We start from the raw sequence: 13,143 nt of genomic DNA, 5'->3' as shown, positions 1-13,143 counted from the left end.
AGCCTGTGTGGAGACGTGGCGGTTCCTCTCTCTCACGAAAGTGCACATCGTGGTCAGGCAGGTTCTTGCCTTTTCCAGGATTTCTCCGGGGACACAGAACCATCGTCAGTTTAGGCACTGGACCCCTGAAGGAGGAGAGTCCCAGAGAAATCGCGGCCTGCTCTCAGGTACCTGGTTTCAGCAGCCCTAGCAATGGGTCCTCCAGCTTGTCCTCAAATACCTGCAGGGATGGGGAGCTCACCACCTCCTGTTCCCTTAGGAGTTTGTAGGACAGCACTTCTAAACACTGAGCTGGAATATTAGCCTCTTCCAACTCTTTGGGGGACAGGATGGAATACACCAGCGGGTGCAAGCCTAGCTCTTTCTAACTTGCACCCACTGCTCATGCTGTGATCCCTGCACCCTTTCGAAGAAGTCTGAGGAGTAGTGAGGAAGGACAGACACTTGTCTGTGGCTCATTTTCCACGGCACGGCTCTCAGCCACGGGGGCCACGGGATGCAGGACCACGGGGGTCTTGGCAGAGGCACTGCCACATATTGAACCACATGCAAAATGGCCACTGTGGAACCCAAGTGGAAGACGAGGCATGACCCGTGGAGGCAGCCAGGGCCACGCTCATCGCAGCACGTGAGAAACCTGCCTCAGCAGGGTGCGGCGAGCAGGATGTGGTTGGGAAAGGGTGGGTTCAGCCCCTGCGCCGCGGTGCGCCGTGGACTGTGAGGGGGCACCTGTCCGAGCAAGCCGAAAAGACAAAAACATGGAGAAGCACAGCTTTATCCATCCCTTTATTCATTCATTTCACGAGCCCTGGGGTCAGGACCGTGAGTGGGACAGACGCATCCCTACCTGCACGAGGCTTCGCTCCCACCCCGGGGAAACAGACAAACAAGTGTTGATGTTTTATAAAGAAAGGAGAGTAGGGAAGGGGTGGAGGGATGGAGAAATGGAGAAGGAGCAGGTCCTTTTAGAGGGGGTGGTCAGCTAAGGAGACCCAGGAGGAGTCCCGAGGAGAAGGAGGGGCGGCCACGTGAAGAGCTGGAGAACCGCATTTCAGGCGGAGTGGTTGCAAGTGCAAATGTCCTGTGGCAGCAGCATGCTTGGCTTTCCCGGAATGGCAAAGACCCTGGTTGTAGCTGGAGCAGAATGAGCAAGAGGGAAAATGACAGGAGAGAAGGCAGGAGAAGTGATGAGGCTCAGATGACACAGGGCCGTGGAGGCTGCCGAACAGGTGTTGCTTACTTTGTAGGGATGGAAGCCAACAGAGAGCCTTGGGCAGAGGAGTGAGCTGGCCTGAATGACGCTGTTAAAAGGATTTCTCTGTGAGCTAAGAGAAGGAAGGGGTGTAGGGGAGCCAGTGGAAGGAGGAACCAGGGTGGACCCCCATACTCCAGGCAAGAGTCGGGGGTGGCCTGGGCCAGGCTGGGCTGGACCGTTGTCAGCTGTGCAGGTCCTCGAAGGGACAACCTGGGCACATTGCCACCCGAATGCACCAGGAGAGAAAGGATGCAGGTGAGGGGGCCATGGGGTCTGCCGACTCTTGATCCCAAATCTTGGGACAGGAAAATATTGCATACAGAAGATCTTGTTTATGGCATACAATAAAGTTGCTTTCCAAAAATGACGGTAAGCTGGCTGTTGCAAAGACAAAGGACCCACTTCGAGGAGCTCCTGCCAGCCAAGCTGAGCTTCAAAGAGGAAACAATAACCAAGGTTACCTGAAACAAGTTGATGAATGCATGCCGATATCAAAAGAGATAAGCTAATATAACGCATGCAGGAAAAGAATGCACACCAGAGGATTTGTTTAATTGTATTGTTTTTAGTAAGTAGGAGAGTATTTATGTTTGTATTTTTCTGGCATGCATTAGTTACAAAGTAGAGTTGGTCTTCTCAATATTTCTGCAAATGAGAAAGAATAAGCACAGAGAACTAAAAATGAGTTGAAATAATGGCCAAATATGGATATTGTATTGAAAAGAAGTCCTGTAGTAGCCAGGTAGAAGGGCACTCAGGCAGCTGATTGCTCTTCTGTTCCTACATAGCAAAGTAGTGACAGCATCTTACAGTGTTGGAAGATGATTAATTAGTCAAACGGTGCAAAGAAGAGACCCTCTTGCACACACTTGTCTCTCAACTCCTGGTAGATGAAGCCTGGAGGTAGTGATGACCCTACTAATTAAAATGCAATATTGATGAGACACGCAGATGTTTCTAATTAATATTTTTAAATTAGGCCAATATTTCATAATGACAGGACAATGGTACTGCCAGCCATTAGGAACTTTTAAAAATACATCATTTCTGGGAAAGACACCAAATTTTAAAAAATTAAATCCTCGGAATTCAGATTTAAAAGGCAGGAACTTAAAGTTGGGATGTAACAGAACTTCGTGATCCAAAATACCAGCCTGCAGTTTGACTTGGCTCACATTAAACTACACAAACTTGTCCCATATCAGAATCTATGACCTCGTGCCTTCCAGAATGGTATCTACACTTAATATGGGGTCTGGGGAAACGGACTTTGGCCCAGTGGTTAGGGCGTCCGTCTACCATATGGGAGGTCCGCGGTTCAAACCCCGGGCCTCCTTGACCCGTGTGGAGCTGGCCATGCGCAGCGCTGATGCGCGCAAGGAGTGCCGTGCCACACAAGGGTGTCCCCCGCGTGGGGAAGCCCCACGCACAAGGAGTGCGCCCGTGAGGAAAGCCACCCAGCGTGAAAAGAAAGTGCAGCCTGCCCAGGAATGGCACCGCCCACACTTCCTGTGCCGCTGATGACAACAGAAGCGGACAAAGAAACAAGACGCAGCAAATAGACACCAAGAACAGACAACCAGGGGAGGGGGGGAAATTAAATAAATAAATAAATAAATAAATAAAAATATGGGGTCTGCCAAGACCTTTAGTATCTGATAGAAGCCCTATGCAGGTGTTAAAAATGGAAACTTGTGAATAGGATCAATAGAGACAAAAGCCTTTTAGGTACAGGGAATTCATCATTATGTAACCACTTTGACACGTGAGTCATTAATGTGTAACCACAAATCATCACTGTGTTTTTGTTTTTATTTGCGTCTTAAGCTAAGTACTAGTCAGGACAGTCTCGGTTATGCTCTGATTACAAATACTCTCAAATTTCTCAATTTTGAGACTGAAACAACATTTCTTTCTTTCTATGAATCAGCCTGGGTCATTGAGTGGCTTGGTGGAGCAGAGCCCCTTGCTGACAGGGACACCACAACTTTGTAGTAGCAGTATCAGGAAAATTCTGCTTCTTCCCGTTACTGTCTATGGCAGCTTTGAAACATCCACAAATTCGTTTATATTTCTCCTTTCAAAAGACGAGACTCAATTCCCCTCCTCCGGAGTGTGGACTGTACTCAGAAACTTGCTTCTAATAAACAGAATGTGGCAGAAGTATGAGGTGTGATTTCCAAGACTAGATCATAAGAGGCATTGTGACTTTCTCCTAGTTCTGTCTTGAATCACTCGTTCTGTGGGAAGTCAGCTGCCACATCACGAGGACACTTGAGCAGCTCTATGGAGGGGTCTGGGTGGTGAGGGACTGAGGCCTCCTGCCAATAGCCAGCGAGTAATTGAGGCTTCAATGGCCAAGCAAGTGCCCCATCAGACAAGAAAATCCTCCAGCCCCATCGGGACTTTAGATGACTGCAGTCCTGAAATATGCAGCTAACCCCTTTCTCAACCCACATAAACCATGAAATAATAAATGCTTGTTGGTTCAAGCCACTAATTTTGGGGGGTCATTTGTTACATAGCTATAGGTAACTAAGACATGGAGACAGGGCAAAAAAGCATTGGAGGGTTTTATTCTCGCAATTAGTTCTTTGACCCAGGAGTGATATATTCACCTTCTGCTCTCAACCCATTAGCCAGAATTAGCCAAAGGATCATGCCAAACTACAAGGGGCTAGAAAATCCTTCCCCATGCTCAAACAGAGAGGAGCTCTGTACACTAGGGAGGTAGTTAAGCAACTGGATCATCAAATCAGGATTCAACATGATTGATAGACTGCAGAAGGGTCTGAGCTCAGATGGAATGAAGAATGAAGCATATTCACTCAGCATCTCTAACTAGTTTTTTTCACAACCTGCTTAGTGACCAACTTCTCCACTGTGCAAGCTTTGATGGCCAGCGCCCAGGACTTGCCTTCTATAGGAAAGTCTGGACATCCTGGATGTGTGTGTGGTGTGTGGGTGTTGTGTGTGGGTGTTGTGTGCATTTTTCAGCTTCTTCACCCTCGAGTGAAAGATTGAGTATAGTCATCCTTCGGCTATTTCCTAGTTGTCTCCAATGTGGGATGGAGAAAGCTGAGGTCACCCCTCAGTTTCCCAGAACCAAGATGAATGCTCTCTTCCAGCTAGATCAAAGAGGCCTGGCTTTTGTCAGTCTTGGGATGCATGCCCAGCCATGAATCAAGCCCTTCCATTTTGATTTTCATCCCTTGTGTCCACAAACAATTGGACAGAACCCTGGAAGGGAAGAGGGATATGTCTTGGGTCTCAAATTGCAATAGCTGCAGATGGACTTTGAGCCCAAAGTGTGATGTGGTTGCTGGGAAGGTGAGTGTTGGAGCAGGGGACATTGCTAGCATCTTGCATGTTCCAGAATGAGGGCAGGGAGAACCCTGCCATAGCGTGGCAGTGGGCAGCTCGTAGGGAAAAGGGCTCCTGCCTCTGAGCACCTCACTGAAGGGGGTGACATGCAGAATGGACACCAAGACAATGAGGAGTTGGATGTCACCTGAGGGCATGAGGGACCTGCGGTCATGCAGCAGAGAAACCTGGAGAATGAAAGGAGACATGAGGGACGGGCACAGGCATTTGAAGGATTGTAGGAAGGTGGGTGAGGACGGAGCCAACTCTTTCTAAAAGAATAAAACTGGATCTGAGAACTGGCTGGGCCAGGAAGGTAGAGAGGTTCAAAACAATGAAGGATTTTCCACTTGTGCTGCCTCAGCATGGAGTTTTCTGGCTCGTGAGAAAGTGAGACTCTCAATGAAAGAGAGGCTTGCTGGTCCTTGGCTGATTGATTCCAGCCTCAGTTTCCTTTCTCACCAAGACTCCTTCATCTTGAATATGGCTATCCCAAAGACAACACATCAGAGGTCAGCCAACTGGAACAATGTCATCGTGGCAATTTGGAATTATTTATGAATCCCAAAAAGAGAAAGACTATGTTTGTAAACTGATCAATTCCTCTGGGAGTCATATCCTTTGACTGTATTAAAATCAAAGTATTTAAGTTTACTTGATAAAATCAGTTTAGGATTTTAATTCAACCACGTAAGTAGGGCATGACTCAGGTTGAGTCCTTACCCCCTTGGTGGGCTAATATAAACGAACGCTCAGACAGACACATGGGAAGAGAGAGACCTCTGTCGTGTTTGATCCTGGGGCCCTGAGGAGAGATGGACCATTTGCCTGATAGTTTACAGCTGACCTGGGGAAGAGACCAGAACATAGAGGTGTTCCCCGATCAGGAGGGAGGCAGGACCGGAAGCCGGAGGGGAAGGAGAGGCCACGCAGAGAGCAGCGACCATCTTGCTTCAACACATGGCAAGTGATTTTGGTGAGAAAACAACCTTGAGTTGAACTCTTTGGGGCCTTGTAACTGCAAGCTTTTATTGCAAATAAATACCCTTTATAAAAGCCAACAGATTTCTGATACTTTGCATCAGCAACCCTTTGGCTGACTAATACGAATCGTCAATATAGAGAACTTTGGTTTATATGGGCAACAAAAATTAATGCTCACCCATATCCTGTTTTCCTCTCCTTTAAACTTTCTTTCACATAGAGGACTAGAATTCCTAGTCCTTGAGGTCAGGCATGGCCATATAACTAGACATGTGAATGGAAATGATGTGTGTCACTTCTGGATCAAAGCAATTAACTCCAGATGCTTGACCTTCTGGCCCTTTCTTTATCTGCTACAGTGAGGAGGAGGCTTAGTAATGCTACAGAGATGCCAAAAGATAGAAACTGTCAGAATTGCTAAATATGGAGCACAGATGACCCCAGGGAGTCACCCAGACTTCCAATGAACTTCATGAGAGCAAAGAATAGACTTTTTGTGTGTGTGGGTAAGCCTCTGATATTTTGGAGATACTTTGTTATGCAGCAAAACTTAGCCTACCCTGACTGATACAGCTTGGGAATAGAGGACATATGGGTTTCCAGTATGAAAGGGACTAGAGAACTGGAGAATGGTCTGGTGAGATGGATGGAAGAAAAAACATTGGTCAGATTTCCTGGGGACTGTAAATTGTGATGGGGCATTATAGTATCAGAAAGTTCTAAAGTATACTTAAAGCTCCATCTGAGTCCCCAAATAGGTCCTGGAGTGGAGATGTGGAACCAAGAAGGCTCTGGATTCTGAAATGAGGGTGAGGAAGTCTCTGTAGTCCCCAGTCTTTTTTTTTTTAAGACTTATTTATTTATTTCTCTCCCCTCCCTCCCCCCACCCCGGTGGTCTGTTCTCTGTGTCTATTTGCTTTGTCTTGTTTCTTTGTCTGCTTCTGTTCTTGTCAGCGGCATGGGAATCTGTGTCTCTTTTCTTGTTGTGTCATCTTGTCGTGTCAGCTCTCCGTGTGTGCGGCACCATTCCTGGGCAGGCTGCACTTTCTTTCATGCTTAGCAGCTCTCCTTACGGGGCGCACTCCTTGCGCGTGGGGCTCCCCTACACGGGGGACACCCCTGCATGGCAGGGCACTCCTTGTGTGCATCAGCACTGTGCATGGGCCAGCTCCACACGGGTCAAGGAGGCCCGGGGTTTGAACCGTGGACCTCCCATGTGGTAGACGGATGCCCTAACCACTGGGCCAAGCCCGCCACCCAGTAGTCCCCAGTCTTGGGGTGTGCGAAAACCAAACACATCTCCTCTGGAAGACAGAGCCTACCCCATTGAGTTCACAATCAGGTATCACCTGTGTTGACGTGGAATATGCCAATTTTACAAAATAGTTCTTTCCAAAGAGTTCACGTGAGCCTTAGGTTATTGATAAGGAAACTGAGGTAATCACGGTTCGACAAGCTTGCAACTGGGCCCTTCGGGATTTAATATTCCCAGGAGGCCAAGCTATGGTGACTGCACAATTTCTTCAAAGAGAATCAAGCCCCACTCGCCAAGGCTGGAGAAGAAGCCACAGGAGCTCCATTTACAGCTGGGCTCACCCTGTGCCCCGAGCTAGCTTTGATCACCAGGAAGTTTCTACAAACACGGAGTGAATGAGGAGGAAGAAAGTTAGGTTTTTAACCTGATCAACAGTGACGAGAACTAAACCTTGAGCACAAAGCTTTCCTTAGTTCCCCTGCCTAGGATGGCAGACTTTCCCCTGAAAGTACTGGATTTAAAAAGTGCTATATTTTGCTTGCTTTTTATCATTTTTCATCACATAATTAAGATTTGATGATGAAAGCCATTTATGACTAACTTTATTTATGCAGTCCAGTTGAGAACAAGCCCAAAAGGCAGCCTGCCTAACTTCAAATCCCAGCTCCCCTGCTTTCTCCCTTCTAGCTGTGTGACTTCAGGCAAGTTACTTGACCTATCTGGGCTTCATTTTCCTCATCAGTTAAATGGGTATAATAGTATCTATTCATAAGGCTGTTATGGGGGTTCGTTTGTTAATATATGCAAAGCATTTGAAAAACTGCTTGGCCTGTTGTAGGGTTGACAAATTAGTAGTGACGTTCTAATGAATTCTAGACTGGTAGCCAACCAAATATCAGTTTCTGTGAGCTCAGGTCTAGGCTGAACACTGTCAGGGGATTTTAAAGTAAGGGAATTCATGGGCCTGCTGAAAGGACTAACAGTTCATCAGAAAACAAACTAAGCTAATCACCCACCTGAGGTTTCGTAGGAAGGAAGTGAGAATGGGCATTAGGTAGAAAGCCAACATCCTCTGCTTCTGTGACGGCATCACACGATCACCACTAGCTGTGGGCAGGCTGGGAAAAATAACAGCCTTAGAGGGCCAATGGCATGAATGCAGATTCTGCTGGGGGTTTCTGGCCAGGTTTGCTTTCTTGCTTTAAGTGCTGCCCCTTCTTCCTTTTCTTTTCTGTGGAAAGATTGTCCATACCCAACTTGCAACATTTTTGAAAGGCCATGGGAGTTTCAGAAACCACAGACCTGGTATCACCAAGCCTCTGAACTGACACCTCTTGCCAGAGAGGGGGGAAAAAATTGCTCTGTGCTTACACTGCTCTTGAGGGTAAAGAAGGGTCTGTAGTCTCCAGTGTTTTGGGGTTATTTGTGGACAAATGCCAAGCCCTGTTAACACAGCAAGCATAGCTTCTGAGAAAATGTACAAATGTTTCAAAAATGCTCATTTGTGGATGGAAGATGATGGTAGTACCAACTTCGAGGTTGTTTGTAGAGATGAAATGAGATGGTAAAACATGGCATGTAACACTTAGCACCACGGTGGAAGCTCAATACATATTAATATGATTTCATTGTTTCACTCTCAACTCTACTTTCCTCATCAGGCCTAAAATTCCTTAATCAGGAATTGTAAATTCAGTAACCAAACAGAATCTACAGGCTTCCACCTGTCTTTGACATATCTGGGGCACTGTTGTTCAGTTTTGTATCATCCTTCTCAGTTCCTAAGTTCTGTTGTGTAAAATGGATTTTAGTCAAAGTAGATTTTCAGTCATAAAGTAATTTTCTACTGAAAAAATACTAGAAAAATGGAAACAAGGAGCAGCAGAGGATCATGGGAACTCCACACTCATCACTGGCCCAGGAAATCCTCCATCTTTTCAACAATTGCTTCCAGGGGCCAAATGTGTGCAAGACACAGGAACCCCACATCAACTGATGGCTCTGACATTGCCGTCCAATACCTCAGAAGCAAAAGGATGAAAGGATCTAAAATGAATGAATGAATGAAAAGCTAACCAATAAACAGGAAAAACTGAAAAGGTAGTAAATACTTAAAACAAGACAGTACCATGTAAAAAGGACAACCTGAGAACAAGAAAGACTTCTTAGAGATTTCAGATATAATTGCCAAGATAACAAATTTATTTGAAGTTCTAGAAAATATGTTCAGGGATATCTCATAGAGCAGAAAACAAAAGGAAAAAAATAGACATCTAAGATAGGAAGAATTGAAGTTTCAGAAAGGGAGAACAGAGACGATGGCATGGGGAAAACTGCCAAAGAAATAATTTAAAAATAATACACTTTAGGGAGAAGAATGAGCAAGGAGAGAAACAGTTGGCTTATTGTACCTTCATAGATGTCTGAGGCTAAGGAGAAGGCAATAAAGCTAGTATCCTCATAAATAGCCTGAAGCATATATTTAACCCTTTTGGAAATCATTTGACTTCAAGAACCGCAAGAAAAACCATTTCCTTGTACCCAGAAATACTGTACTGAAATTTATTGGAAAGAAAGAATTCCAAAACAAGAGAATTTACATATAGGAAGCTGGTTCTCTATAGCACTTGATAGAATAATAAATCTAGAAACAACTTAAGTATTTAATCATGAAGGAATGGGAATGAAACTCAGACAGAAAAAAATGCAAAAGGCCAATAAACAGATCAGGTAATCAAAGAAATGTAAATTAGAGTAACAGAGAGATATTGGGTTTGGCCATTAAATCGGCAACATTTTAAAAGAATAATGTCCTCTGGAGCTACCCTGGATGGTGCTTCAGAGGTAATCACCGGACATTGTAAATCCTCACAGGGCCCACTTGATGGAATAGAGGAGAGTATGGGCCATGATGTGAACCAATGTATATGAGGTGCAGAGGTGCCCAAAGATGTACTTACCAAATCCAATGGATGTGTCATGATGATGGGAACGAGTGTTGTTGGGGGGGGGGAGAGGGGGGGTGGGGGGGTGGGGTTGAATGGGACCTCACATATATATTTTTAATGTAATATTATTACAAAGTCAATAAAAAATAAAAAAATTAAAAAAAAAAAAAAAGAATAATGTCCTCTGTTGTCTACACTGTGGATAAGGAGATGATTTCATGCACTACTGGTGAGAGAGAACTGGCACGGCATTTCAGAAGGCTAGGATAAAAATCTGTAGGGTGAAATGCACTCAGTTTGACACAGTTGTTCTATTACTGGGTGTTTAATATTAGGAAATGATCAAGCGAACATGCTAGCATGTCCCTGCAGGGAAGTTGATTAAATGGTATTTATAGCAGCAAGAATGAGAAACGATGCCCGTCCTTCAGCAGAGAGAGGTTCCCAGGAGGGCTTCAGCCTGTGGCTGCATCTCTCCGTGGGTTCACGGCCGTTCTTTACCAAGTTCAAAATCTGGGTGATGGAAATGTGTGTGTTGTATGATTCTGTTTTGGTCAATGTATGTCATAAATAAAAAGTGGATATGTACATTGAAAATGTTTGCACTTATAAACACCTTAGTGGTGCTAGAAGCTATGGCAGACTTTTTTAGAATTTTTGAGGATTTTTTTTTTCTTTTTAACTTTTGGAGTTGTCAGACATCTTCTTTACAATTATTATTACCCTGCTAATCAGAAACAACAAACACAGCAATTTCCATTTTGAGGGGGCAGAAATTCAGAACATCTCCCTACCATCAGCCCTGGTGCTACAGAAATAAACAAAACAAAACAAAACAAAAAAACACCGAGTCTCACTGGAAGCAGCGGGGCTGGCTTTGAAGCCCTGGGTATGATAAGCAACCATTCCTGTGAGTTAGGACTGACAATTCCGAAGCCCAAGGCATCGATTTTGGGCCCTTGCCTCTCAAGGTTGGCGGTTTGATACTCACCCCGCGGGCTTCAGCTCCGTCACTAACTGAGAGGTTAGAGCTGGCTTACGGCGCGCGTTCCTCGGAAGGCACAGCACTTACAGTGAGAGCCTTCGCTGAGCTGAGCTGAGGACCTTATCATGAACACGCGCCCTTGGTGACACCTAGTTTAAACTTTCCAGCCTGAACTGACTGCTTTCACATAAAAATCTTGGTCTTTGACCGCACTCAGGCTTCTGGTAAAGGAGATGTCCCTGTGCGTCTTCATTCATGAAATACTTTCTGAGTTTGGTCTTTGTGCCCATCAGTGTGTCAGGATCTGGAGACATGATGGTAAGTAAATCAGGTCTGGGCTCTGCCCCCCAGAAGCTTCCTGTGTAGTGGGAGAGAGCTGAGTGCCACACAGGGGACTGAATCCACACAGGAGGAGGCTTGGCAGCGGCTGGGAGAGGTAGGCTGGTGCCGCGGGCAGCACTGCTGAGCAGGGCTCAGCCCCTGGCTTCAGCCTGGCCGGGAGCTGGCACGCGTCTGTCTTCAGCTGAAAGGCCTTGGGGGCCAGCTTCACCCCAGGTGTCAGGGCGGGAAACTTTGAAAACCTCGAAACTTCACGCATATAAAACTAGGTTGAAAGCAGTTTGGTGGTTGCACAGAAAGTTAAGCACAGAATTACCATATGACCCGGCAATCCCGCGTCTAGGTATAGACACAAAAGAATGGAAAGCAGGGACTGCAATAGATATTTGCTCACTGAGGTTTGTGGTCGCTATTCACAAAAGCCGAAAGATGGAAGCAATCCAAATGCCAGTCGGCAGATGAAGAGATGGACAGACGTAGTCTAGCCGTACAATGGAGGATTAGTCGGCCAGTAAAAGGAATGTAGTTCTGAGATATGTGGCAACACAGATGAACCTGGAAAACGTTATGCTGAGAGAAATAAGCCAGTGGCAAGAGGACAAACACTGTATGCTTCTACTTACATGAAGTACTTAGAGAAAGCAAATTCAGAGGACAAAAAGGAGATTAGAGGTTCCCAGGGCCTTGGAGGAAGGCAGAAGGAAAGGCGAGTTAACACTTAATGGGTGTGGAGTTTCTGTTGGGGTGATTGAAAAGTGTCGGTCGAAGATGGAGATGGTGGGAGCACAGCATCATGAATATAATTAATATCGCTGAACTGTACACTTAAAAAGAGTCAAAATGGAAAAGGTTATGCTATAATGTGTGTGTATCTATGTGTATATATAGACATACACACATATATATGCTACCACAATCAAATTTTAAAAATCAGCAAATCTACCTTAATAACAACAACAAAACATCTCTAAATTGAGAAAAATTCATTGAGGACTGAGTGAGAGGTTAAGCTAGACCAGAGTGAACCGCATCCTTTGCCTCCTCCACTTGCCTTGGACCTGCTTTTGCCAACCCATCCTGCGTGATTGTAGCATAGATTTGCATAAAGCAAATTGAAAGACAGCCCTGCCCCTCCCAGTTATTGAGCTAGGAGGATACTGTTAAGGACACCATGCCTTCACAGTGACAGTTCAATTAGAAGATACAGGGGTATGAAGCATCAAGTCTCAGCAGCATAAACTGAGGAGCAACTTCTGAACATCGATTTCAGTTTTATTTATTTTGAGGGTGGTGTGAAACATCTCGCATTGCTTTGTTTTCCTCTTCTTGTGGGCTGCTTGGAACCTCAGACTCATCTTCCTAAGACCATTTTCACAAACTTGTAGGACCATGAAAAGTACATTCCATATTCATCTTATTTCTTCTACCCTCTTAGCTCCCATCAACTTTTCTTTTAACCTTCATCATTGTTTGTAAGCTTGCTTCAGTAATTGTTTATGTGAAGAAGGGAATGCATATTTACATTAAATAGACTGTTTATTGAACTCTGGTAACCACACAAGGGTATGTTATTCAGTTATTTAAAATGATATAACACCACGGAAAATATTTATGTTGTAATGTTAAGAAGAGGACATTCCAGGAGGGACTTTGATTTTCCAGCAAACTGCCCATTAGCCTTTGCAGGGAAACAAACTAGCAGTGAGCCCAGGAGTCTCTGAAAGCAATTGACCAGAGAGACATTTCCAAAGAGCAGGAGAGTCTCTTGAAATGTCCTAACCCCTACACCAAAAGTCACCCCTTATTAGAGCATCAGGCTCTTCAATGTCCAGGATCTTATCCTCTAAGTCAAGCCATAGGACCTGCAAACTCAAAAGACAAGTTACTTCCCTCCAGCCCTACTCTCCAGATAAGATGGTGAGACAGAAACAGGCTAACTGCAATAGAGACTTCCACCCAAAAGGAGGAGAATGGGAAGTGGGGAGCAAGCACAGAAATCCAAGTGGGCACCTCT

Source organism: Dasypus novemcinctus, chromosome 6 (genome assembly GCF_030445035.2).
Source record: "Dasypus novemcinctus isolate mDasNov1 chromosome 6, mDasNov1.1.hap2, whole genome shotgun sequence".
Taxonomy (NCBI): domain Eukaryota; kingdom Metazoa; phylum Chordata; class Mammalia; order Cingulata; family Dasypodidae; genus Dasypus; species Dasypus novemcinctus.
Note: the sequence above shows the minus strand (reverse complement) of the source record.